The following is a 27,585-nucleotide window of genomic DNA, read 5'->3' as shown; positions in this document are numbered from 1 at the left end:
TTGTTGTTTAGATGAGACATCCTGCACAGGATGCTACTGGTGGTTGAGTGATGCTGAGTCTTGTATTCAAGTGGTTTCATTTCTGTGAGTTCTCACTATTTGATACTCCCTAGGTCAGGAAGCAACAGTTAGAACTGGACACGGAACAGACTGGTTCCAAATAGGAAAAGGAGTACATCAAGGTTGTATATTGTTACCCTGCTTATTTAACTTATATGCAGAGTACATCATGAGAAACGCTGGACTGGAAGAAACACAAGCTGGAATCAAGATTGCCAGGAGAAATATCAATAACCTCAGATATGCAGATGACACCACCCTTATGGCAGAAAGTGAAGAGGAACTAAAAAGCCTCTTGATGAAGGTGAAAGTGGAGAGTGAAAAAGTTGGCTTAAAGCTCAACATTCAGAAACGAAGATCATGGCATCTCGTCCCATCACTTCATGGGAAATAAATAAGGAAACAGTGGAAACAGTGTCAGACTTTATTTTGGGGGGCTCCAAAATCACTGCAGATGGTGACTGCAGCCATGAAATTAAAAGACGCTTACTCCTTGGAAGGAAAGTTATGACCAACCTAGATAACATATTGAAAAGCAGAGACATTACTTCGACAACAAAGGTCCGTCTAGTCAAGGCTATAGTTTTTCCTGTGGTCATGTATGGATGTGAGAGTTGGACTGTGAAGAAGGCTGAGTGCTGAAGAATTGATGCTTTTGAACTCTGGTGTTGGAGAGGACTCTTGAGAGTCCCTTGGACTGCAAGGAGATCCAGCCTGTCCATTCTGAAGGAGATCAGCCCTGGGATTTCTTTGGAGGGAATGATGCTAAAGCTGAAACTCTAGTACTCTGGCCACCTCATGTGAAGAGTTGACTCATTGGAAAAGACTCTGATGCTGGGAGGGATTGGGGGCAGGAGGAGAAGGGGATGACAGAGGATGAGATGACTGGATGGCATCACTGACTCGATGGACGTGAGTCTGAGTGAACTCTGGGAGTTGGTGATGTACAGGGAGGCCTGGCGTGCTGCAATTCACGGGGTCGCAAAGAGTCGGACACGACTGAGTGACTGAATTGAACTGAACTGAGGCTTAGCTCTCTGGTAGTCTAAGGTCTTGGAGTCAGTGCTCCCACTCCAAAGTCTCAGGGCTTCATATGTGATCAGGAACAAAGATTCCACAAGTGGTTGTTATGGCACTAAACGATATTAAAACTGTACCCCAAAACGAGAAACCAAAGTTGAACTCCAGACAAATGATAGTTACAAAATCAGGCAAGCAATAATGAAAATAACACACATATATATACAACCATAAGCAAAGTCAAAACAACCCAACAAAATACAGTAGAGTGACCCAGTGAACAAAGAAAAATAATATATATATATATATATATATATATATACCAGTTAAGAACAACAAAACTAAGTAAAGCACAAACTGGAAAACAAAACTAAAGCAAGGTGCAAAGTGGGGAATAGAGCAATGAAAAAAAAAAAAAGACTACAAAATATGTTGAGAGGAAAGGAAAGAAAGAAGAGTACAAAAGAATAAAAATAAACAGTTAAACAGAGGTAGATGGAGAAGATTTACAGACACTAAAGATTAACCACAAGGGGAAAAAACAGTAAGAAAGGCAAACAAAGGAATAAATGTAGAAAAATCCTAGGTTTAAAACATTGAAAAATAAATTATATAAAAGAGGAAAGTAAAGAATAATAAATTAAAAGGGGAGGGGGGAGGAAAACTTCTCAGAACTGCAAAATCTCAATGTAGAGGCAGAGGTTTATAACAACAGTAAGAAGTGTGAATGAATATACGTGATTACATATACACCCATAAGCAAAATCAAAATAGTTCAACAAAAATAAAGTATAGTAGACTGACCAGGATAACAAAGGAAACCAAAAATTATATCTGCCAAAACAAAACTAACTAGAGCACAAACTAGAAAACCAAACAAAAGCAAGATGTCAAATGGGAAATAAAGCAATGAAAATAAAACTAGCAAATATGTTGAGAGGAAAGGAGAGAAAGGAAAGAAAGGACAGATATGCAAAGTTAAATAGAGGTAGATAAAAAGATGTATATACATTAAAGATTAACTGCAAATGGAAAAGAACAGTAGGAAAAGCAAACAAAGAAATAAATATAGAAAAAATAATAGGTTTAATAAATTTAAAATTAAAATTATAAAAAGAGAGAGAAAAGAAAAAAGAATGGAAAGCTCTACAGAACTGCAAAAGCCCAAAGTAGAGAAAGAGGTTTATAACAGCAATAAAAAAAATGTGACTGAGAGGGAAAAAATGAGCAAAAGTTTAATTCGATTTCATAGTGCCAATAAAATTGACAACTACAACAGAGGGGGAAAATAAGAAAAAGAAAAAATTCAAAAGAATCTAAAGAACAAATCAAAACATAAGAATAACAAATGTTTTTCTTGAGTCACTGCTGTCAGACTCCTTTCCCTCACTGAGAGTCACAGTACACTTCACCAGCCTAGGATGCCCTCCAGTACTGTGCTGATCTCTGGACCTGCTGTGGGGGCAGCTCAGATTCTAATCTAGCCGTACTCCTGTTGTGTTCTTGCCTCCAATATCCATAGCTATCAGAACTAGTGCATTTTCTTTTGTGGGAGCTCTCAATGTTCTTTTATATATTCCATAGACACAGAGCCTGACTAGTTGATCAAGTGGACTTAATCTGCAGCTGGTACAGCTGGTGGGAAGGTTTTGAGTCTTCTTCCTTAGCTACAGTGTCTCTGGGTTTCAACTGTGGTTTAATTTCCACCTCTGCAAGTGGATCGTTCACTGGGGTTCGCTCTTGAGGCTGTCCTTGAGGGCTTGAGTCTGCCCCTGTGAGGGCCAGATGTGGAGGTGGTGCAGCTGTTTGGGTCATAGGGGTTCTGGCAGCACTGAGTACTCAAAGGAGTTGGCGGCTAGGGCAGCAGGAAATATAGTGCTCTAGAAGAATATGACAACCAGTATTTGCCAATATGCTCCAGTATTCTTGCCTGGAGAATACCCCTGAAAGAAAAGCCTGTCAGACCACAGTCTACAGGGACACAAAGAGTTGGAAATGACTGAAACAACCCTGAGTGCATAGCCATGAGACTTTTTTGCATGTGGCAGCTCTGCCCCACTGAGTGTTGAGCATGAAGATGGTATAGCTGGTTGGCTTGCACAGACCCTGGCGACACCAAGTGTGCAGGGACACAGATTGCCTTAGCTGCAGGTGTTGTGGCCCTCTCAGAGTCTTTTTTCGAGCCTCTTGTAGCTGGCGACCAGAAGGCCTCTTTGGCCAGTCTTTCTCCATAGCTCTGCCTATTCACGAACTTATAGGGCTTCCTTGCTTGTGGGCCTTCTCTGTAGTTTGGCACATCAGTCACTTAAACGGACACCTTGGGTGGGTTACTACTCTGCTGTTCAGTGCATCAGTCGTTTGAGGGGCCAGCCTCTCTATTATTCAGCTGCTGATGCAGGCATGTGGGCAGAGAGAGGCTATGGTGATGTCTCCACCCCCTATGCATTATCATCTTGCTTCCATGGCTGCACAACTTTCCTCCAAAGGCATTCCTCACCACAATCTTTTCCCTCACATCCCCTCAATCCATCTCTCTGCAGTCCACAGCAGCTCTCCCCCTGGGATTGCTCCACGGTCTCTAAACTCCAGTTCCCAGCTGTTGTGCTTTCCAGGGGACCTGCATCCCTGTCCAGGGTATGTATGGCTGTGGCAAGGACTGTTTGATTCTCATTTAAGTTGCCACAGATCATCTGTTTAACTCTCAGCCTTACAAGTTTCTCCTCTGACTCAGACAATTGCCCTGCTGTGGGGTCAGACCCCTGCTTCAGTTCCCCCACCAGCCAAGGTCAGGTCTAGTCCTACTAATACTCCTGTTTTCCCCACTAGTTCCTTCATCCTACCGAGTTTGGGGTGTTTCCATATATTCTTTTCCACTGGTCAGGTACTCCTTTCCACTCTCACCTGGTGTTCTGCATGCACTTCTGTGTCTGAGGTGTATTCCTGATGTATCCATAGAGAGAGAGAGAGAGAGAGAGAGAGAGAGAGAGAGAGAGAGATACTCCACGTCCACCCACTCTTCCACCATTTTATTCTCCTGTTTTTGTTTTCTTTGTAAAAATATCCAGAAGTGGAGTTACTAGATCCTACAGTAGTTCTATTTTTAATTTCTTGGGAAACTTCCATACTGTTTTCCATAGTGGTTGTACCAACTTACGTTCCCACTAACAGTGCACAAGGATTCCCTCTTCTTCACATCCTTGTTATTTTTGTCTTTTCGAATATAGAAATCCTGACAGGCAAAAAGTGCTATCTCAATTATGTTTCAATTTTCATTTCCCTGATAGCAACGCTGTTGTTTGTGTGTGTGTGTGCATGTTCAGTCATATCTGAATCTTTGCAAACCCAAAGACTATAGCCCCCAGGCTCCTCTGTCTATGCAATTTTCCAGGCAAAAATACTGGAATGAGATGCCATGGTTAGTGATGATATTTCTGTGTCTGTTGGCCATCTATCTCTATTTCTTCTTTGGAAAAATGTCCACTTAGTTCATCTGGGGCATTTTTAATCAATTTGCTTGTTTTTTGAAAGTCAAGTTATATGAATTCTTTGTCTATTTTAGATATTACCCTTTAATAGATATATTATTTGCAAATAACTGTGCTTTTTGTGGATTTTTTGGCTTTTTTTTTTCTTCCTATTTACCAGTTAAACATGTCTTAGTAGTTGAACTTGAGACATTAAAATCTGTTTGATCTGTGCTACTCTTTGGGACCCATTCAGGAACAAAAAGTAATTCTCTAGCTTGTAGAAGCCCCTCCCCACCACACACACACAAAAAAAAAAAAAAAAGAAAAGAAAAAGAGAACACTGTTCTGAGATAAGCAGTACATGAATAGGGTTAAGTGACGAGGATCTGGATCTCATTTTCTCTTTCTGTCTCCCCTGAATAGAGTACACACATTCTCTATACTTACCTTATGAAATTCCAACAGTGGTAAAATAGAAAGATGGGAAGGATATGGGAAAAAACAGTTATGCCCCAGAGTGAATCTGTAGCACTATGTGATGGATAATATTAATACATCCTGACTCATGATGTTAAATAATCTATAGTAAATTAAGTTTAAATGTATGTAAATCAATTTGCAAAGCAAATTCACATGTATTTGTGAATCCATGTCAGGAATCCAGTTTGTAGCCTTTGTCCTTCCATTCATTGATTGTAACTCAGCTAATCTAGCAGGATGAATTTTCAGATTATATTACTGAAGTAACAAAAAGCTGATTTCTCAGTAGGGAGACATCATAAATCTTTCTTCTGAGAGGGAGTGATTGGAAAGATAAAATGTCATTGATGAAAATTAGAATGGAGAAATAAGAAATTGAAGAGAATGTTAAAAGTTTAATATGTCCTAGGAAAGAAAGTAGTGATAGTAAATATTTAGAATATGGCAAAGTTGGTTTTTTTTTGTTGTTGTTTTTTAGAATATGGCAAACTTTTAAGAAACATTTTAGATATCCTCAAAGGACTTGACCCAATAGTGTGAAATAAGAATAATACTTTCATATAGCTTATTGAATAGATGGAAACAGGTTGTGAGGAGTGGGGATAACAGTTTGATGTATGGTGTCTGTAGACCATCTAAGAGGCAATAATTAAGTGACAACTCAACATTCAGGTTATGACCTGGATAAGAATGGTGTGATCACTCACCTAGAGCCAGAAATCCTGGAATGTGAAGTCAAGTGGCTCTTAGGAAGCATCACTGCAAACAAAGCTAGTGGAGATAATGGAATTCCAGTTAAGCTATTTAAAATCTTTATATATATATATAGAAAAAAATGTTATTAAAGTGATGCATTCAATATGCCAGCAAATTTAGAAAACTCAGAAGTGGCCACAGGACTGAAAAAGATCAGTTTTAGTTCCAATCTCAAATAAGGGCAATGCAATAAAATGTTCAAACTACTACACAATTGCACTCATTTCACATACTAGCAAGGTAATGTTCAAAATCCTTCAAGCTAAGTTTAAACAGTACCTGAACCAATAATTTCCAGACGCACAAGCTGGATTTAGAAAAGGTAGAGGAGCCAGAAATCAAATTGCCAATATCTGTTGGATCACTGAATAAGTAAGGGAATTCCAGAAAAAAACAAAAAACAAAAAACACCTAGTTATTCTTCATCGACCATGCTTAAGTCTTTAACCTTGTGGATTACAAGAACTGGAAAATTCTTAAAGAGATGGGAGTAACAAACCACCTTACCTGCCTCCTGAGAAACGTGTTTGCAGGTCAAGAAGCAACAAGTGAGAACCAGATATGGAATGACAGAGTGGTTAAAAGTGGGAAAGGAGTATGTCATGGCTGTATATTATCATCCTGCTTATTTAACTTATATGCAGAATGCATCATGTGAAATCCCAGATTGGATAAAGCTCAAGTCGAATCAGGACTGCAGGGAGAAATAGCAATAACCTCAGATAAGCAGATGACACCACTCTAATGGAAGAGAGAGAACAAAGACGAATTAAAGAGCCTATTGATGAAGATGAAAGATGAGAGTGAAAAAGCTGGCTTAAAACTCAACCATCAAAAAATGAAGATCATGACATCCAGTCCCATCATTTCATTGGCAAATAGATGGGGGAGAAAATGGAAACAGTAACAGAGTTTATTTTCGTGGGCTCCAAAATCACTGTGGATGGTGACCACAGCCATGAAATTAAAAGACACTTGCTCCTTGGAAATAAAACTATGACCAACTCAGATGGTGTATTAAAAAGCAGAGACATTATTGACAGTAAGGGTCCATATAGTCAAATCTGTAGTTTGCTCAGTAGTCATGTATCTATGTGAAAGTGGGACTCTAAAAAAGGCTGTGTGCAGAACTGATGTTTTTGAATTATGGTGCTGGAGAAGACTCTTGAGAGTTCGTGTATAGTAAGGATATCAAACCAGTTAATCCTAAAAGATATCAACCCTGAATATCCATTGGTTGGACTGATGCTGAAACTGAACCTCCAATAATTTGGACACCTAATGTGAAGTGCCGACTCATTGCAAAAGACCCTGACACTGGGAAAGACTGAAAGGGACAACAGTGAATGAGATGGTTGAATGGCATCACTGATTCAATGGACGAGTTTGAGCAAACTCCAGGAAATTGTGAAGGACAGGGAAACCTGGTATACTTCAGTCCAGTGGGTCACAGAGTTGCACATGACTGAGTGACTGAACAGTAACAACATTCAGGTCTAATTCAATGAGAGCAATGTGGAGTTATTGTCATGATGATGATAAATGACATTTATCTGGAGGTGATATGACTGGCAAGAATTTGAGGAAAGTAAAAAGACAATAGACTTTAAAGCTGAAATGAAAGAAATTGAAACAGTGAAAGAAAAGAAACAAGTAGTAAAAGAATAACAGCATGTTTGGATGCTAGAGTAGAATCAAACTTCTAGGGAGAATTACTTATTGCATCAAACCTCAAGAAGTCAGAATTTAAAGACAGTTTTGACTTTTTGTAATCACTACATTTGGTTATTTCATGAAACCAGTTTAAGCATTATAAGTGCAAATGGTTATCAAGATTCAAGACCAACTTGGAAATTACAAATGGAAACAATGAGTAAGGCTTTAATAGTGAAGGGTAGTAAGTAGAGGGTCAGGGTACTATCTTTAGAATGAAAGGCCTGGATACATGATATATTAGTAAATATGGAAAGATCAGTGGCCTAGTTTTAGAAAACATTATGAGCATAGCTCCCTGTGTAAAGCAAGGTCTGAGATCAGGAGTAGCAAAGAGAAAAGGGTTCTTAGATGTAAAAATGGATGATGACAATTGGGTAAACTTAAGCAAAAAGATATAAAGTATAATATTCATGTCAGTGAAATAATGATTTCCAAGTTTTGTTGTTATTTTATACACATATTTAATTAACAAATCAATTCATTTAAAATCAAAACATTTCAAATATAAGTGCACTTTTAGAATAATAATTTTGAAATATCCAAAAACCTTAGAATAACATCAATAGTAACTAAGGCTATTTCTTTCAGTTAAAATTTTATACAAAACCTGGAACCTCGAATATACTGTAAAGGAAAAATGTATCTTCATTGAGCCAAGAAAACCTAAATTTGATTTTGACTGTAGAGGCTAGAAATCCAATTGTGAATAAATCTCTTTTGCAAACCACTTACTATAATTTAATCATTTTGCTTTTACCATCTCTCCCTCTTTTATTTTTTTCTCAGTGTATTATTTTATTCACAAAAGTCTATTTTTTCTGTTTTATTAAAAGGATATTTCCAAGTTTAAAAATTAGTTATTTGAAACCCTCAAAAGCAGTGTTGTATAAATTCTAGAACATTATTATATGGACAGTGTCAGAAATATTTGAATGTGCTTTCATGAAAACTCTAAAAGTCTATATAATACTTATCACAGATGTGTCATGTTTATATTATTTTATATATATCTTCTTATATATAAATATATATATATATTATTCATTTATATAATAATAAATACTATATGTATATATATTCACATACACAGTTATATATAAAGTTAAAATTTTCATATGTATCTTTTCACAAACTCAGAGAAATAGAGGAATAGAAATAGATTTTTAAAATAAATATATATATTCAGTTTGTTTTATGCTGTTATTCTCATTAGTTTTTGTTGTTTATTTGCTTGGGTTTGAGGATGTGCAGATGTGAGAGTGAGGATGATTATAAAAAAGGTAGTCCTGGTGGACCTTTGATGGACGTATCTCATAAGCAAGAAGTAAGACTCTATGGCTTTCAACTGCCTGAGATTTGTTCAAGCAGCCTACATTAGTCTACCATGCCCATTCAAAAAAAGTGTTAACTGATCTATTTATGATGTTGCCACATGATGTAATATCCAACTAAAGACTCCCTCACTCAGACTTTTATATAACTTAATGAGAATTAAATCTGAGAAATTCTCCCTTATCAATGATGTTGCATTTCATCAGAATATACTGTTTTACAAGCATATATAATCGCTACTAAATTTTAGTAAATTTTGAAGTTTTACCAAAATAAATTTAGTAACATTAAGAAGTCTGATTATATTATTTCTTTAGGGAAATTATCAATTTTTCAGGCTTTAATTGACTCTTTAAAAAAATTAAAATTTTTCTGAAACTTTTAAGTAAAGACTATTTTTCTGGCCTGGATGTGCACAGTTCTCCTGGGAGTAATCTTTGTTTCTCCTTACCTTGGAGGCTGCGCTTTGCTGGAGCAGCTGTGAAGAGATACTTCACATCCAAGGTAAGAGAAATCCAAGTAAGACGGTAGGTGTTGTGAGAGGGCATCACAGGGCAGACACACTGAAACCATAATCACAGAAAATTAGCCAATATGATCACATGGAACACAGCCTTGTCTAACTCAATGAAACTAAGCTTTGCCATGTGGGACTAGCCAAGATGGACAGGTCATGGTGGACATGTCTGACAGAAAGTGGTCCACTGGAGAAGGGAATGGCAAACCACTTCAATATTCTTGCCTTGAGAACCCCATGAATAGTGTGAAAAGGCAAAAAGGTAGGATACTGAAAGGGGAACTCCCCGGATTGGTAGGTGCCCAATATGCTACTGGAGATCAGTGGGGAAATAACTTTAGAAAGAATGAAGTGATGGAGCCAAAGCAAAAACAACACCTAGATGTGGATGTGACTGGTGATAGAAGCAAGGTCCGATGCTGTAAAGAGCAATATTGCATAGGAACCTGGAATATTAGGTCCATGCATCAAGGCAAATTGGGTGGTCAAACAGGAGATGGCAAGAATGAACGTCAACATTCTAGGAATCATCAAACTAATATGCACTGGAGTGTGTGAATTTCACTCAGATGACCGCTATATTTACTACTGTGAGCAGGAATCCCTTAGAAGAAATGGAGTAGCCATCATGGTCAAAAAAGAATCCGAAATGCAGTACTTGGATGCAATCTCAAAAACGACAGAATGATCTCTGTTCATTTGCAAGGCAAAACATTCAATATCACGATAATCCAAGCCTATGCCCCAACAAGTAATGCTAAAGAAGCTGAAGTTGAACGGTTCTATGAAGACCTACAAGACCTTTTGGAACTAACACCCAAAAAAGATGTCCTTTTCATTATAGGGGACTGGAATGCAAAAATAGGAAGTCAAGAAACACCTGGAGTAACAGGAAAATTTGGCCTTGGAATATGGAGTGAAGTAGGGCAAAGGGTAATAGAGTTTTGCCAAGAGAATTCACTGGTCGTAACAAACACTATCTTCCAACAACACAAGAGAAGATGCTATACATGGACATCACCATATGGTCAACACGGAAATCAGATTGATAATATTATTACCAGCCAAAGATGGAAAAGCTCTATACAGTCTATTACCAGCCAAAGATGGAAAAGCTCTATACAGTCAGCAAAAACAAGACTGGGAGGTCACTGTGGCTCAGATCATGAACTCCTTATTGGCAAATTCAGATTTAAATTGAAGAAAGTGGGGAAAACCTGAATACCATTCAGGTATGACCTAAATCAAATCACTTATGATTATACAGTGGAAGTGAGAAATAGATTTAATGAACTAGATCTGATAGATAGAGAGCCTGATGAATTATGGACAGAGCTTCATGACATTGAACAGAATACAGGGATCAAGGCCATCCCATGGAAAAGAAATGCAAAAAAGCAAAATGGCTGTCGGAGGAGGCCTTGCAAATAGCTGTGAAAAGAAGAGAAGCAAAAAGTAAAGGAGAAAAAGAAAGATATAAGCGTCTGAATGCAGAGTTCCAAAGAATAGCAAGGTGAAGTAAGCCAGAAAGAAAAACACCAATACAGTATACTAACGCACATATATGGAATCTAGAAAGATGGTAACAATAACCCTGTGTTCGAGACAGCAAAAGAGACACTGATGTATAGATCAGTCTTGTGGACTCTGTGGGAGAGGGAGAGGGTGGGGAGATTTGGGAGAATGGCATTGAAACATGTGTAATATCATGTATGAGACGAGTCGCCAGTCCAGGTTCGACGCACCATGCTGGGTGCTTGGGGCTGGTGCACTGGGACAGCCCAGAGGGAGGGTATGGGGAGGGAGGTGGGAGGAGGGTTCAGGATGGGGAGCACGGGAATACCTGTGGTGGATTCATTTCGATGTTGGGCAAAACTAATACAATATTGTAAAGTTTAAAAATAAAATAAAATTAAAAAAAAAAAGTTCAACATTCAGAAAACTAAAAAAAAAAAAAAAAAAAGAAAGAATTCCTCAGCAATCAATGCAAAAAAATAGAGGAAAACAACAGAATGGGAAAGACTAGAGATCTCTTCAAGAAAATTAGAGATACCAAGGGAAAATTTCATACAAAGATTGCTCAATAAAGGACATAAAAGGCATGGATCTAACAGAAGCAGAAGATATTAAGAAGAGGTGGCGAGAATACACAGAAGAACTGTACAAAAAAGAGTTTCATGACCCAGATAATCACGATGGTGTGATCACTGACCTAAGCCAGATATCCTGGAATGTGAAGTCAAGTGGGCCTTAGAAAACATCACTATGAACAAAGCTAGTGGAGGTGATGGAATTCCATTTGAGCTATTTCAAATCCTGAAAGATGATGCTGTGAAAGTGCTGCACTCAATATGCCAGCAAATATGGAAAACTCAGCAGTGGCCAAAGGAATGGAAAAGGTCAGTTTTCATTACAATCCCAAAGAAAGGTAATGCCAAAGAATGCTCAAACTATCAAACAATTGCACTCATTTCACACGCTAGTAAAATAATGCTCAAAATTCTCCAAGCCAGGCTTCAGCAATACTTGAACCGTGAATTTCCAGATGTTAAAGCTGGATTTAGAAAAAGCTGAGGAATCAGAGAACAAATTGCCAACATCTGCTGGATCATGGGAAAGGTAAGAGACTTCCAGAAAAACATCTATTTCTGCTTTATTGACTATGCCAAAGCCTTTGACTGTGTGGATCACCACAAACTCTGGAAAATTCTGAAAGAGATGGGAATACTAGACTATCTGATCTGCCTCTTGAGAAACCTATATGCAGGTCAGAAAGCAACAGTTAAAACTGGACATGGAACAACAGACTGATTCCAAATAGGAAAAGGAGTATGTCAAGGCTGTATATTGTCACCCTGCTTATTTAACTTATATGCAGAGTACATAATGAGAAATGCTGGGCTGGAAGAAGCACAAGTTGTAATCAAGATTGCTGGGAGAAATATCAATAACCTCAGATATGCAGACGACACCACCCTTATGGCAGAAAATGAAGAGGAGCTAACAAGCCTCTTGATGAAAGTGAAAGAGGAGAGTGAAAAACTTGGCTTAAAGCTCAACATTCAGAAAATGAAGATCATGGCATCCAGTCCCATCACTTCATGGGAAATAGATGGGGAAACAGTGGAAACAGTGTCAGACTTTATTTTTTTGGGCTCCAAAATCACTGCAGATGGTGACTGCAGCCATGAAATTAAAAGACGCTTACTCCTTGGAAGGAAAGTGGTGACTATCCTAGATAGCATACTGAAAAGCAGAGACATTACTTTGCCAACAAAAGTCCTTTTAGTCAAGGCTATGGTTTTTCCAGTAGTTATGTATGGATGTGAGAGTTGGACTATGAAGAAAGCTGAACACTGAAGAATTGATGCTTTTGAACTGTGGTATTGGAGAAGACTCTTGAGAGTCCCTTGGACTGCAATTAGATCCAATCAGTCCATTCTAAAGGAGATCAGTCCTGGGTGTTCATTGGAAGGACTGATGTTGAAGCTGAAACTCCAGTACTTTGGCCACCTCATGCGAAGAGTTGACTCATTGGAAAAGACTCTGATGCTGGGAGGGACTGGAGGCAGGAGCGAAGTGGACGACAGAAAATGAAATGGCTAGATGGCATCACCGACTCAATAGACATGTGTTTGAATGAACTCTGGGAGTTGGTGATGGACAGGGAGCCCTGGCGTGCTGCAGTTTATAGGGTTGCAAAGAGTTGGACACGACTGAGCAACTGAACTGAACTGAACTGAGTCTTTCTTGCTATCAGAAAATGTTTAGAGTACATAGTTATACTCAAAACATGAAGGAGGTTTTCAAGCCAGACTACATTGGGTCGTAGGAATAAGGAAACTCAAATTAGAAATAAGGAATTCAAATTCCTTATTTATCAACTGTGTGACCCTGGGCAAATTACTCAACCTTATTCAAATTGTTCTCATTTATAAAAACAAAATAAGAATAACACCTCTCTCTGTGCAGTATTCTGAGAATTAAATTTGATAACATATACAGAGGAGTAAATATGTGCCACAGACTAATTAAATTATAGTTTAAAATTATAAGTAGTTTTGTCATGCAGATGAAATTAACAAGTGCACATTATTTCATTAAATTCACTAATTAATGAGAGGACCTTTCATGAGGATGATGACTAGTTCACAGAGCATTTGAAAAGATATGCATTTATAGGAAGCTTAATAAAGGTATTTGAGTTAATATTATTAGATTAGATACAAATTCAGTCACCGTCCTACAGAAGAGTAAATAATAAACCTTTGAAGTTATTTTCTGTTTTCAATGGACAGAAAATTCTTGCATCGCTACTGGACACAAATTTACATACCACCTAGATCTGTTATTTTGTGTTAATACCTTTAATGGATACAGGGCATTTTAACTCACTCTATAGGATGCTGGGGTCTCCCTCACACACTATGACGCTACCACATCAACTTGCAATAGCATCTCTGGCTTTGCCTGCATTTTTATCTAAGAGACTGAGGCCTTTCAGAAACTTCCTCCCTGCAAGGCAGAACAGAAATCTGGAGAATTAACACTCTTCCCCTTCTTAGCATCTCCCCAATCCATCATGACACTCGTGACAACAACTGATAGGATATTGGGTGTAAATACCTTATCTTTCTCACCCCATCAGGTGGGGTTATCTTGAAACGTGTTTTTCAAGGTTAACTAGAGTTTTACCTATTCCCCCACTTTAATAATTAATCTAATAATGAAAATGTAATTTCTTGTATTCTCTTCCCTCCACCAACTTACTCAACTTTAGGTGTATTCTACATCTCCCCAAAAAATACTTCCAGTGAAACTCAGGATCTGTTTCCCGAGTACCCTGACCAAGAACCCAAAACTCTGAAAAAATCCTCAGGGTCTATCATATCTTCCATCAACCAGCCCACTTTTCAGGGGCAGCTGACTAACCACCGGTGTGTCTGAGCAAAACCTGCTGTTCCAGGGTGATTGTCCCCCTGCTCACTCTCCAATGAACAGGCATAGGGAAACATCTCCCCATTTACCACCACACACATGCTAGGTCTTATTGTCCATTAGACACCTTCACAGATTGTGGTGGCAATTATTGTTTTGTGTGAGTTCTATTTTTCTCTTCTTATTTGATTATAGCTTCTGCTAGGATAATGCCTGTTCTGTTCATCATTGTAGAGAATCTAGCACAGTGTCTCATACATAATAAGTGACAAATATTATTTGGATATTGTCCAGTAAATAAAGAAGTGTAAATAGAAGCAAATATAACAGTAGTGCTATCAAGGTGTCAAGAGCTGAAGACAACCTTAGACTTCTGACCACACAATTTTATGCACCATCATCTACTTTCATTTCCATATACAAATTTTATACAGATTTTTATCATATATATATATATATATATAAATAAAATAGAAGCCAACTGACAGAGACTTTTAAGAAGACAATTAAGTTGATCATTAACTTTTTTCCTTTTCAATTTAAGCTGTGAAAAACAGAACAGATATTCCCATAGCCCTGGATTGGCAAACCATATTCCTAGAATCTCTGTGCAGAGGTCATCTTGAATTCAATACACAATCTAGGTATGTTCAAGGTATCAAGTCCCTGATTATTCTTTTCTATTACACATTTAAATTTTATGAGCAGACTATAGTCATTTATGTGTTGCCTTCTTAATGTAAAATGAAACTACGCAAGAAGCAATTTAAGTTTATATATAAATGTATCTCTGTTCTAATAATTTGGAAATTGGGGATCAAAAGAATTATTTAAATTGTTCATCCATAGCATGCTGCCCTATAAACATAGTAAAACTATAAAATACATAGGGTACATGTTTTCTGACACATTTGATAGAATTTCGTTGGTGGCTACTTTCTGTATTATGCCTGTTGTGCAATTCTTCCTAATTATTACTAGTTTAGAAAATATAATTTCTTTATATTGCTATTGTGACTCACCCACAGTAAAAAGCTAAATGATATAGTTCAATAAAATTTAAATTCATAATATCATGTATTATGTATTGTAAGTGAAATACTGTTAATAAATTTAGACATTTTGTGGCCAACATACATTCATGCCCTGATAATATTATTAGACCCTGAGCAGGAAAAAAAAAAAAAATCAAAAGCCCATTTTAAAACTATGAAATTTATTTATTTTATCAAAATTTTAAAAAAGTTAAATCAATCATTTATCCTATGTGGTTCAGCAAGATCACTTCTCGTAGGTATTACTATGACAGAAAATAGTTAGCTCAAAACATTTCTGGCAGTTCTAAAGATGCTTGAATTTTATAGCTGCTTTTGCTCACTTATTTTTTGGGGAGGGGTATGTGAAGGCTGCAGGTGAGCATTGATTAAATGAAAGATAGGGTCTTTGATGGATTGTTTTCTTTTCACCATTTTAATTTAGGAGGTAAAACTTTCTATCAGTTTAAGCTGAAAATTATGGCTGAGATAATAGAGGTTTGATTCTAGTGCAAGTTAAAGAGAGAAAAGACGCTAATCAAATGTCAAGACATCTTGTGGTCCAAGATGATTAAAACCAAACTTGCTATACGAATCCCAAGGTACAGCCATATCTTAGTTTTGGTGACATTTAGTCAGTGATTTTTCATAGCTTGTTAATAATGTATAGCTGTTCCTATATAAGTTAGCAGTGACAGAAGTGGTTGTTTGGGGTAGAGCAATTAATGTGATTTATTAGTGACAGAAAATGCAGATTTGAAAAATGTTTCTACAAATCAAGATTGATATCAAAAGAAATTCTGCATTTGAAAATGGCATCATAATCATTTTTGAGTGTTTTAACCAAGGTCACAGGATTTTGTCCAGTGATATATGTTCCATTTTTAATCAGCCTTCTATACAGGGCAAACCCTTATCTTTCTCTGCCACTGGTTTCTACTTCTCCTGCATAAATCAGAAGATTTCACCTTACAAATTAATTCCTCAGTGGGGATTATCTCCATTGACTTGGTTAGTTCCACATCCACACAGTCAAAGGATTTGGCATAGTCAATAAAGCAGAAAGAGATGGTTTTATGAAACTCTCTTGCTTTTTCAATGGTCCAGTGGATGTTGGCAATTTGATCTCTGGTTCCTCCGCCTTTTTTAAATCCAGCTTGAACATCTGGAAGTTCACGGTTCACGTATTGCTGAAGCCTGGCTTGGAGGATCTTGAGCATTACTGTACTAGTGTGTCGGAGAAGGCAATGGCAACCCACTCCAGTACTCTTGCCTGGAAAGTCCGATGGGCGGAGGAGGCTGGTAGTCTGCAGTCCATGGGGTCGCTAAGAGTTGGACACGACTGAGCGACTTCACTTTGACTTTTCATTTTCATGCATTGGAGAAGGAAATGGCAACCCATCCCAGTGTTCTTGACTGGAGAATCCCAGGGATGGGGGAGCCTGGTGGGCTGCCGTCTATGGGGTCGAACAGAGTCGGAGAAGTGACTTAGCAGCAGTAGCATACTAGTGTGTAAGATGAGTGAAATTGTGCAGTAGTTTGAGCATTATTTGGCATTGCCTTTCTTTGGGATTGGAATGAAAACTGACATTTTCCAGTCCTGTGGCCACTGCTGAGTTTTCCAAATTTGCTGGCATATTGAGTGCAGCACTTTCACAGCATCATCTTTCAGCATTTGAAATAGCTCAACTGGAATTCAATCACCTCCAATAACTTTGTTCATAGTGATGCTTCCTAAGGCCCACTTGACTTCATATTCCAGGATGTCTGGCTCTAGGTGAATGTGAGTGATCACACCATTGTGATTATCTGGGTCATGAATATCTTTTTTTGTAGAGTTCTCCTGTGTATTCTTGCCATCTGTTCTTAATATCTTCTTCTTGTGTTAGGTTCATACCATTTCTGTCCTTTATCGAGCCCATCTTTGCATGAAATTCTCCCTTGGCATCTCTAATTTTCTTGAAGAGATCTATAGTCTTTCCCATTCTATTGTTTTCCTCTCTTTCCTTGCATTGATTGCTGAGGAAGGCTTTCTTACCTCTCCTTGTGATTCTTTGGAACTCTGCTTTCAAATGGGTATATTTTTCCTTTTCTCCTTTTCTTTTCATTTCTCTTTTCATAGCTATTTGTAAGGCCTCCTCAGACAGCCATTTTACTTTTTTGCATTTCTTTTTCTTGGGGATGGTCTTGATTCCTGTATCCAGTACAATGTCAAAAACCTTTGTCCATAGTTCATCAGGCACTGTATCTATCATATATAGAAATTAGAAGTGCAATAAACTGTGGAAAATTCTGAAGGAGATAGGAATACATGACCTGACCTGCCTCTTGAGAAACCTGTATGCAGGTCGGGAAGCAACATTTAGAACTGGACATGGAACAACAAACTGGTTCCAAATAGGGAAAGGAGTAAATCAAGGCTGTATATTGTCACCCTGCTTATTTAACTTATTTGCAGAGTACATCATGAGAAATGCTGGGCTGGATGAAGCACAAGCTGGAATCAAGACTGCCGGGAGAAATATCAATAACATCCGATATGCAGATGACACCACTCTTATGGCAGAAAGTGACGAAGAACTAAAGAGCCTCTTGATGAAAGTGAAAGAGGAAAGTGCAAAAGTGGACTTAAAGCTCAAAATTCGGAAAATTAAGATCATGGTATCAGGTCCCATCACTTCATGGCAAATAGATGGGGAAACAGTGGAATGAGTGGATGACTTTATTTTGGGGGCTCTAAAATCACTGCAGATGGTTATTGCAGGAATTACAAAATGCTTACTCTTGGAAGAAAAGTTTTGACCAACCTAGACAGCATATTAAAAAGCAGAGACATTGCTTTGTCCACAAAGTTCCGTATAGTCAAGGCTATGGTTTTTCCAGTAGTCATGTATGGATGTCAGAGTTGGACTATAAAGAAAGCTGAGGACTGAAGAATTGATGCTTTTGAACTGTGGTGTTGAAGAAGACTCTTAAGAATCCCTTGGACTGCAAGGAGATCCAACCAGTCCATCTTTAGGGAAATCAGTCCTGGGTGTTCATTGGAAGGACTGATGTTGAAGCTGAAACGCTAATACATTGGCCACCTGATGCAAAGTGCTGACTCATTTGAAAAGACCCTGATGCCTTGAAGGTTTGAAGGCGGGAGGAGAAGGGGACGACAGAGGATGAGATGGTTGGATGGCATCACCGACTCAACGGACATGTGTTTGGATAGACTCTGGCAGTTGATGATGAATAGGGAGGCCTGACATGTTGCGGTTCATGGGGTCACTGAGTCAGACACGACTGAGTGACAGAACTGAACTGAACTGAGTTCTACATCATTCATATGTTTACTATCATAAGACTTTACCATACTTTTTTATATCAATAATTCTTTCACACCACTATACACCACTAACGGGTTTCCTGACATACTTTTAGCTTTCTCTGACCTCTTAAAGGATTCTTCATCCATTGAGAAAACTAATAGGTGCTAATATGACTATCCTTTGCTAAAGAAAGAGCTATCTTTCTTAGACAATAAAGTGAAGTTTTATAAGAAAATTTCAGTGTATATTGTGAATATTCAATATTATGAAAAGTGAAAGTGTTAGTCACTCAGTCATGTCTGACTCTTTGGGACCCCATAGAGCCCATCAGGCTCCATTGTCCATATGGTTATCTAGGCAAGAATACTGGAGTGAATTTCCACGCCCTCTTCCAGAGGATCTTCCTGACTCAGGGACCAAACCTGCATTTCTTATGTCTCCTGCATTGGCAGACAGGTTTTTTTGTTTTTTGTTTTTTTTTTTTTTAACCACTAGCACTACCTGGGAAGATCCTATTAATTATTTTGCTTCAGTAGAAACAGAAAAGTGCTGTTTTTAGTCATGTCTGTATCTGTCAACTTAAAACCTGACATATATACAAATAATGCATAAACTGTGAAATGTCACAAGGCAGATTATGACTAAACAGAAGAAAAGAAAATATAAAAAAGGAAATGACTTTGCAACTTATTTGTTAATTTTTATTTAGTATTTATTTATAAGCACATAATTAACTCCTAACCCTTGTTGAAGAAGGTTATTTATATTTTGCAATTAATAATTTATATTTTATATGGAAATTTCAAAAGTGAAGAGCAAAATATGTAAACAAATTAAAAGGTTGTAGCAAAATTGTCATGTTAATAATTCAAATATGATTGAATACTAATAATTTTATTTTTCAGAGCCCACCTAAATAAATTTTCAACAACCAAGACTGTCACTACTAAATTGGCTGCAGTTTCATCAATAAAATCATAAAAGATGCATATTAGTTTCCTAGCTGCCATAAAAAAGTACACCAAACTGAGTAGCTTAAACAACAGAAATTATTGCCTCACAGTTCGGAGGCTGGAAGTCCAAATTCAGAGTGTTGGCAGAGCTGACTCTTGCTGAGAGCTCTGAAGGAACATTTGCACTTGTCATATCTTCTGGTAGCCTCAGGCACTCCTTGGCTTATAGACCCCATGGTAGACTCCTTGGTAGTCTCTCTGTATATTCACACACTATTCCCTCTTCGTGCATCTGTCATTGAGTCCAAATCTCCCCGCTGTTTAAGGACACTGGTCACATTAGATCAGGGCCTCCTCTGATGACCTCATCTTAACTTAAATACCTAATGACCTCCTTTCAAAAAAATATTAGATTCTGTGGTACTGGGGTTTAGGTCTCTCCTTTGAGAGACACAGTTCAACCCATAAATACGCAACATAAAATATATGTGTATGTGTGTGTGTGTGTGTGTATAATTTATACATAGACACAGAAAGTTATACACTGCTTTCACGTAGGCTGCATATAGGCTTTGTAAACCTGAAAGTTAATTACTGAATAATATGTAACTTTTTGCTTACCTGGTCTTTAATGCTGTAGATGCTCTCCAGTTACTTGGTACTAGAAATGACACCAGGGCTGCAGTTTTTCTCTGGGTCTTGGATTCCTCTTCCAAGTTCATAGCTATTGGCAGAATTTTTTTTTTTTTTTTCATGTGACTTGTGGACTGAAGTTCCATGTTCCTATCAGCCAGGGAATACTTCTATCTCCTAGATTCACCTATAGGTTCTTGTTGACTGACCCTATGTTCACAACTTGGATTTTTACTTTTGTTTTTCTAGGTCACACAGTGTGAGTCTCTCTGCCTCTTCTGTGCCAGTCAGAATAGTCTCTCTACTATTAAAGCACCCACTCAGGTTAGGCTCACCTTAAGCACTTTTCTCACGGCCACACATCTGAATACCATGAGTGTATCACAGTCACAGGTTTCATCCATATTTGCCAGGGGAGATTTTGCATGATTGTGATAGTCTTACAATTCTGACTACTGCAATATTCCCATTAGTTTATCTTTGCCTTTTTGATGATAACTTCTCTAGAATAAATTCCTCACAGGAAAATTACTATCTATATGCAATGGATAAAGTTTTTAAAATATGCTGCTAAAGTCTGATTTTCACTCCCAATGGGACATTTGGAGTACTTGTATATCCACACATCCTCAATAACAGAAATTTATCTCAGCAAGAGAAATAATACACAGGTACATACACATTAGTTTCTATACCATGAAAGAAAATTTGCATACACATAGGTGTATACACATAAATAATTTTGTAATCTCAAAGATTAAGAATATACAATTATATGATCTCTGCTTTTTAATATTCTATCTAGGTTGGTTATAACTTTTCTTCCAAGGGGCAAGCGTCTTTTAATTTCATGGCTGCCGTCACCATCTGCAGTGATTTTGGAGCCCAGAAAAATAAAGTTGTCACTTTTTCCATATTAACAAGCAGAAACATTCCTTTGCCAACAAAGGTCCATCTAGTCAAAGCTACATTTTTTCCAGAAGTCATGTATGGATGTCAGAGTTAGACTATAAAGAAAGCTGAGCACTGATGATGCTTTTGAGCTGTGGTGTTGGAGAAGACTCTTGAGAGTCCCTTGGACTGCAAGAGGCCCAACTAGTCCATCCTAAAGGAGATCAGCTCTGGGTGTTCATTGGAAGGACTGATGTTGAAGCTGAAACTCCAATACTTTTGGCCACCTGATGTGAAGACCTGACTTGTTGGAAAAGACTCTGATGCTGGGAATGAGTGAAGGCAGGAGGAGAAGGGGATGACAGAGGATGAGATGGTTGGATGGCATCACTGACTCAATAGACATGAGTTTGAGTAAACTCCAGGAGTTAGAGAAGGACAGGGAGGCCTGAGGTGCTGCAGCCCATGTGGCTGCAAAGAATTGGACACGATTGAGTGACTAAAGTGAACTGAATTACATGATCACAGAAAATTATTAAAATTGGATATTAAGCATTATCTAATACATAGACTTTTTTGAAAATTTCATCACTTATCTCAATAATATCCTTTTAATGATTTGTTCACTCCCTTGGGATCCTCCTTAGAATTCATCCTTGGAAGACATTTAGTCATATGTTCTGTAATCATTTGTCAGATTTTCTTTGTCTTTCATGACTTTCATATTTTTGATGAGTACAAGTTATTTACTTTGTATAATTTCCCTCAATTTTGGTTGATCTGATATATATATATACACACACACACACACACACACACACACACACACACACACACACACATGATTTGGCTCATTGTTCACTCTTGAAAGTGAAAGGGAAAGTCTCTCAGTCATGTCGGACTCTTTGCAACCCCATGGAATATGGACTATGGACTACACAGTCCGTGGAATTCTCCATGCTGGAATACTGGAGTGGGTGGCCTTTCCCTGCTGCAGGGTAATAATATTGGTTCATCCCGTTACTGACATGAACTTTTATCACTTTCCATTAGATTTCTCTGCTGGAAAGCATTATTTTCTTTTCTTAACTAGTTATATTGTAATCTGTGTACATATCCTATTTCTGATCAAGTATTTACTCACTAGTTTTAGAATCATTTGAAGGAAGCCTGCACCACTACCCATCAATGACCCAAAGTTAATAACACTGTCTGAGGACATGTGCACAGACACATACTCAACTGTAAATTTCTTTGTAATTTTTAAATGTTTCACACTAAAGATGTCTTAAGTTATCTATTTCTCACATTTTCTAAAAATAAATATTTTTAATTATTTTTAATCCATATACACACATATTTTTAATCCATATCCATATTTTTAATCCACATGTGGATTAATTATTTCTAATCCACATATTTCTCAGTAAAATATTTTCTTGAATCTCTCTAATTCATTTTCACTTTCAAAATATATCTTACTCAGGACACTTCAGTAATCATAAACTGATCATTTTTTCCTACTCTTTTGATACCTAAGCTATCATTACTTCATAGGATTTTTTTTTAATTATTTAACTATAACTTATATACTATAACATATTATCTTTTTGGAAAAAAAAACATAAAATATTTAAAAATATGTATTTTTTTTGGTGATGGTTAAAGAATAGCAAGTAGTTTCTTCCAGAGAATTCAAGCATGTGGAGATAAGAATGTACCTTACCCATCTGAAGATTGTGCCTTTTTCTCTTAATGCATATAACAACAATCACAGCAATAATGAAAAGAGAGCGCTGAAGAAATCACTAGCACTAGACTTCTCTCTGTCTATGCAGGGGACACAGGTTTGATCCCTGGTCCAGGAAGATTCCACGTGCCAAGGGGCAACTAAGCCCGTGCACCACAATTACTGAGCCTGAACTTTACAGCCCATGCTCTGGAACAAGAGAAGCCACTTCCCTGAGAAACCTGTGCACTGCAACTAGAGAGGAGCCTCTTCCTGCTGCAACTAGAGAGGAGAACCCACCTGCTACAACAGAAAGCTGGAGTGCAGCAAAAAGCCAAAAGTATGTAAAAAAATAAAAGTTTTAAAAAATCGCTAGCACCGAAAAAGTACTCCAATTTTATAACATTCTAATAAGTATTTGTTTTATTTTATTTTGTGTGTAGTAAAGTTTTATTAAAGTATAAAGGAGATAGAGAAAGCTTCTGACATAGGCATCAGAAGGGGACAGAAAGAGTACCCGCTTGCTAGTGTTAACAATGAGGTTATATAATCCAAAGAATGTCTGGAGGTTGTAAAGACCTCATCAGACCTACTCCCATAATTTACATTTTAAGATAACACTGTCCTCAGGCAAGATACATCCCTGTAAAGACCAGGTCTACTCCCATAATTAACATTTTAAGATAACAGAAGGTTGAATCCAAAGACTGTCCTTAGGCAGGATACATTATTGTTATATAATCCTAAGGAATGTGGAGAAAGAAAAAAAGTTTGTCCTTTCTTTCTCCTTGAGAATTCCAGACCCCTCTCTCTCCTTGGGGACACCTAGACTCCCTATCAACCTGCCTAGGAAATGACTCTCTCCTTCCCCCCTTTTCTTTTAGGAGAATTATGTTGCCTAAGGAAAAGGGGCATCGTTCTCGTTCCATAACTACTTCAGAGCTGACAAGGGGTGTTGTCCCTAAATTGGTGAGGCAACATATTCTCCTAATCCTCTTATTGAGGATATCTGATTCAGGGGCCCCAAATAGTAGCTGGAGGAAGCTACAGCAGTAGCAGGAGTTTGAGCAACCATTTGTAACTTAAAAGCTTTCATGCGGCTAGAAACAAATCCAGTTATACAATTACAGATGCAGGGAGCAAACAGCAAAAACACAACATTCAGAATCAAAATTAAAAGTCACATTATGTCCATAAAGTGCAAAGTGTTGCATCAGTCCATTTTAGCGTTGATAGATGTCATCAGATGAATAAGAGGCATTGCATGTGATTGTTGTCGAAGGTATTTAGACTTGGAGAAAGTCTTTTTCTTGAAGTGGAGATGTCCACCTCCGGAAGCCTTCCACTGATGAAGAGGGGAATGCTCCACAGACCCAGCAGTTAGACCAATTGTGGAATGCAGCATAGGAGTGAGCCCAGGACAAGAAGACATTGTCTTGAGGATCCAACGGCAGACTCAGGATATTTGGAGTCAGCAGAAGTAAGCTCACATAGGTTATCTGGCCCATCCGCTGCCCTTTGCTTAACTCTAGAGCTCAGGTCAGAGCTACAAGCTCCGCTAACTGAGCACTGGTTCCCTGGGGGAGAGATTTTGCTTCCAAAACCTGTTCAGCAGTCACCACAGAGCAACCCGCTTTATGCTTTCCATCCCGAACAAAAGAACTGCCATCTGTAAATATTCCCATGTCAGGATTGTCTACTTAGATCCTCCCGAGCTGCATAGTTTAAAGTTAGGAATTGAGAACAATCGTGATCAGGTGTTTCATTTTCCTTCTCAGGAAGGAAAGTGGCAGGATTTAAATTTCCACAAACTTTAAGCTTAGTTACTGGTCCTTCTAACAACAATGACTGATATTTAAGAAGCCTACTGTCTGTCATCCAAATATTAACCTTAGAATTTAAGATTCCATTCACATCATGAGAAGTCAGTACAGTAAGGTTTCGTCCATTAATTATTTTTAAAGCTTCAGGTGCTAATAAGGCCGCTGCCCCAATTACTCTTAGGCAGTGGGGCCACCCACGTGAAACTACATCTAATTTTCTGCTTAGATAAGCAATAGGTTGCTGGTGAGGCCCTCGGGGTTGTGTCAAAACTCCCAATGCCACACCTTTTTTTTCAGTGACAAATTAAATTCTGACCCTGTGGGCAAGCTCAGAGCTGGAGCTTGCAGGAGAGCAATCTGAAGAACCTTAAAAGCCTTTTGAGTTTCTGGAGACCAAACCAGTTTGTCGGTTTGGGCCTGCTGAGTTTCAGCTATAAGTTTATACAAAGGCCGGGCAAGTTCCCCGTAACCCGGAATCCAAATATATCCTGTAATTCCCCAAAATCCTCTCAATTGTCTTAAGTCATAAGACATAAGTCATAAGCAGGGGGTGATTTAGTATAGGTTTAATTCTCTCAGGGCCTATGGCCCTAGTCTCTTCTGATATGATTAGGCCCAGATATCTAACCGATTGTTGACAAAGCTGAGCCTTTTCTCTTGATGCCTTGTAACCACAGCCTGCCAGAAAGTTTAAGAAATCTTCTGAGGCTCTCGAACAAGCTTCCTCTGTCTCAGCACAGAGCAAAATATCATGTACATATTGTAACACCACTGCTTCAGAGCTATTAAAGTTTTGTAGATCCCGTGACAACCTTTGTCCAAAGAAGTGAGGACTGTCACGAAATCCCTGGGGCAAAACTGTCCAGGTTAACTGAGAAGCTGTCTGCGTAGGGTCTTCAAAGGCAAATAAAAATTGACTTTCTTCCGCCAAAGGCACTGAATAGAAGGCATCCTTTAAATCAATTACTGAGAAATATTTGGCCCATTCAGGAATTTCAGACAATAGAGTATAAGGATTAGGCACCACGGGATGTAAAGGAACTACAGCCTCATTTATTATTCGTAAATCTTGAACTAGTCTCCATTTACCATTAGATTTCTTTATACCCAAAATAGGAGTGTTGCAAGGACTGTTACAGGGAATTAATAGTCCCTGCTCCTTTAAATTTTTGATGATGGGTTTTAACCCTTCCTTAACTTCAGGTTTCAGTGGATACTGCTTCTTATGTGGAAATACGTGTGGGTCTTTGAGCTCAACAACTACAGGAATAGCATTTTGTGTTCGACCCACAGATTTTTCATCAGTCCATACTCTAGGATTTACATTTTGTTCAACTAAAGGGAGAGAAAGGAAGGGCTCCATATTCATGAAAACAGAGGTATGAACCTTTCTCAGTATATCCCTTCCCAAAAGGGGTGAGGGAGATTCTGGCACGATCAGAAACTCGTGTGGAAACAGCACAGAATCCCAGTTGCAAGATAAAGAATAACTGAAATAATACCTTTTGGCTTGTCCAGACAGTCCCATTATGGAAGTGGATCGGGAAGAAAGTGGGCCAAGGGCTTCAGTAAGCACAGAATACGTTGCCCCAGTATCTAAAAGGAAATCGACGGATTGGCCCCCCACAATTATTAATACCCGGGGTTCCTCAGGTGTAATTAGGACGGGAGCCTGTGTGGGGACCCCCGGGCACCTTCAGTCCTGATTGTCTTGAGAGTCCGACCCCGGAGACCTACGCCTCTGGGGGCAGTCTCTCTTCCAGTGTGGTCCTTTGCAGACCGGACATGGAGCTGGGGGTGTCTTAGATGCCTGAGGGCAATCACTCGAGGTGCCCCTCCTTTCCACAGTAATAGCAAGCCCATCCCTTTTCACCTGGGCCCCTCTGGGCATTTTTCTCAGGCTGTTTAAGAACGTTTTTCATAGCCATGGCGAAGGCTTCCGCCTTTTCCTCTCTTTTTTTGCCTTTCTTTCTTTTCCTCATATTCCCTACCATAATAGACTGTCTGAGCCAGTTGTAACAGAGTATCTAAAGACTGATTTGGTCCATACGCCTGTTTTAATAGCTTACAGCGGATATCTGGAGCCGACTGAGTGAGAAATCTATCCTTTAAGATCACTTTTCCCTCTTGACTTTAGGGATCAATCTCAGTGAATCTGAGAAGGCCTTCTCCCAGTCTGTCTAGGAATTTACCAGGAGATTCTTTCTCCTCCTGTTCTATGTCTGCCAATTTGCCATAGTTCAAAGGCTTAGAATGCACCAGCCTAAGTCCTTCAAGAATACATCTAACAAAATGACTCTGATCCCATCTTTCTTTAGCTGTGTTGTAGTCCCAGTCTGGTTCTATAGTTGGGACTGCCTGATTCCCAGTGGGGAGGGCCACTATCTCGTTCTCCCTCTTCCCTACTGATTCATTACCAAGCCATTCATCTCCATAAGCAACCGCTTTTTCCAAAACTCGAGTCTTTGACTCGGGAGTCAGCGTTTGTCCCAAGATATACATCACATCCTTCCAAGTGAGGTCATAAAGCAGAATAACACCTTTAAAAGCTCTAATATATTTTTCTGGGTCCTCTAAATAGTCTCCCAGATCCTCCTTGATTCTTTGTATTTCTTGATAAGAAAAAGGCTTATTAACTCTCACAGACTGATTATTTCTCCTGGTGGGTGTTTCATAAAGAGGCAACAGTTTGTGTGGCTGTTCCTCAGTCTCTTTGGCTGCTCTGTGCATATGATCCCAGGGATAGATTGGAGAAACCTGTTTTTCGTCTTTTCTTTGTCTCCTGTCCTCCATCTCATCTCTTACTTTGATGGTCTGAGTTTCTACTGAAACCAGAGTAGTCTGAGGTCGTACTGAGACAGGAGTTGTTTGGACCTCCATGTGGGCAGTTTGAATCCCAGTTTGGAGTCCCCGGTACGGGGG

Source organism: Bos indicus x Bos taurus, chromosome 9 (genome assembly GCF_003369695.1).
Source record: "Bos indicus x Bos taurus breed Angus x Brahman F1 hybrid chromosome 9, Bos_hybrid_MaternalHap_v2.0, whole genome shotgun sequence".
Classification (NCBI taxonomy): Eukaryota; Metazoa; Chordata; class Mammalia; order Artiodactyla; family Bovidae; genus Bos; species Bos indicus x Bos taurus.
Note: the sequence above shows the minus strand (reverse complement) of the source record.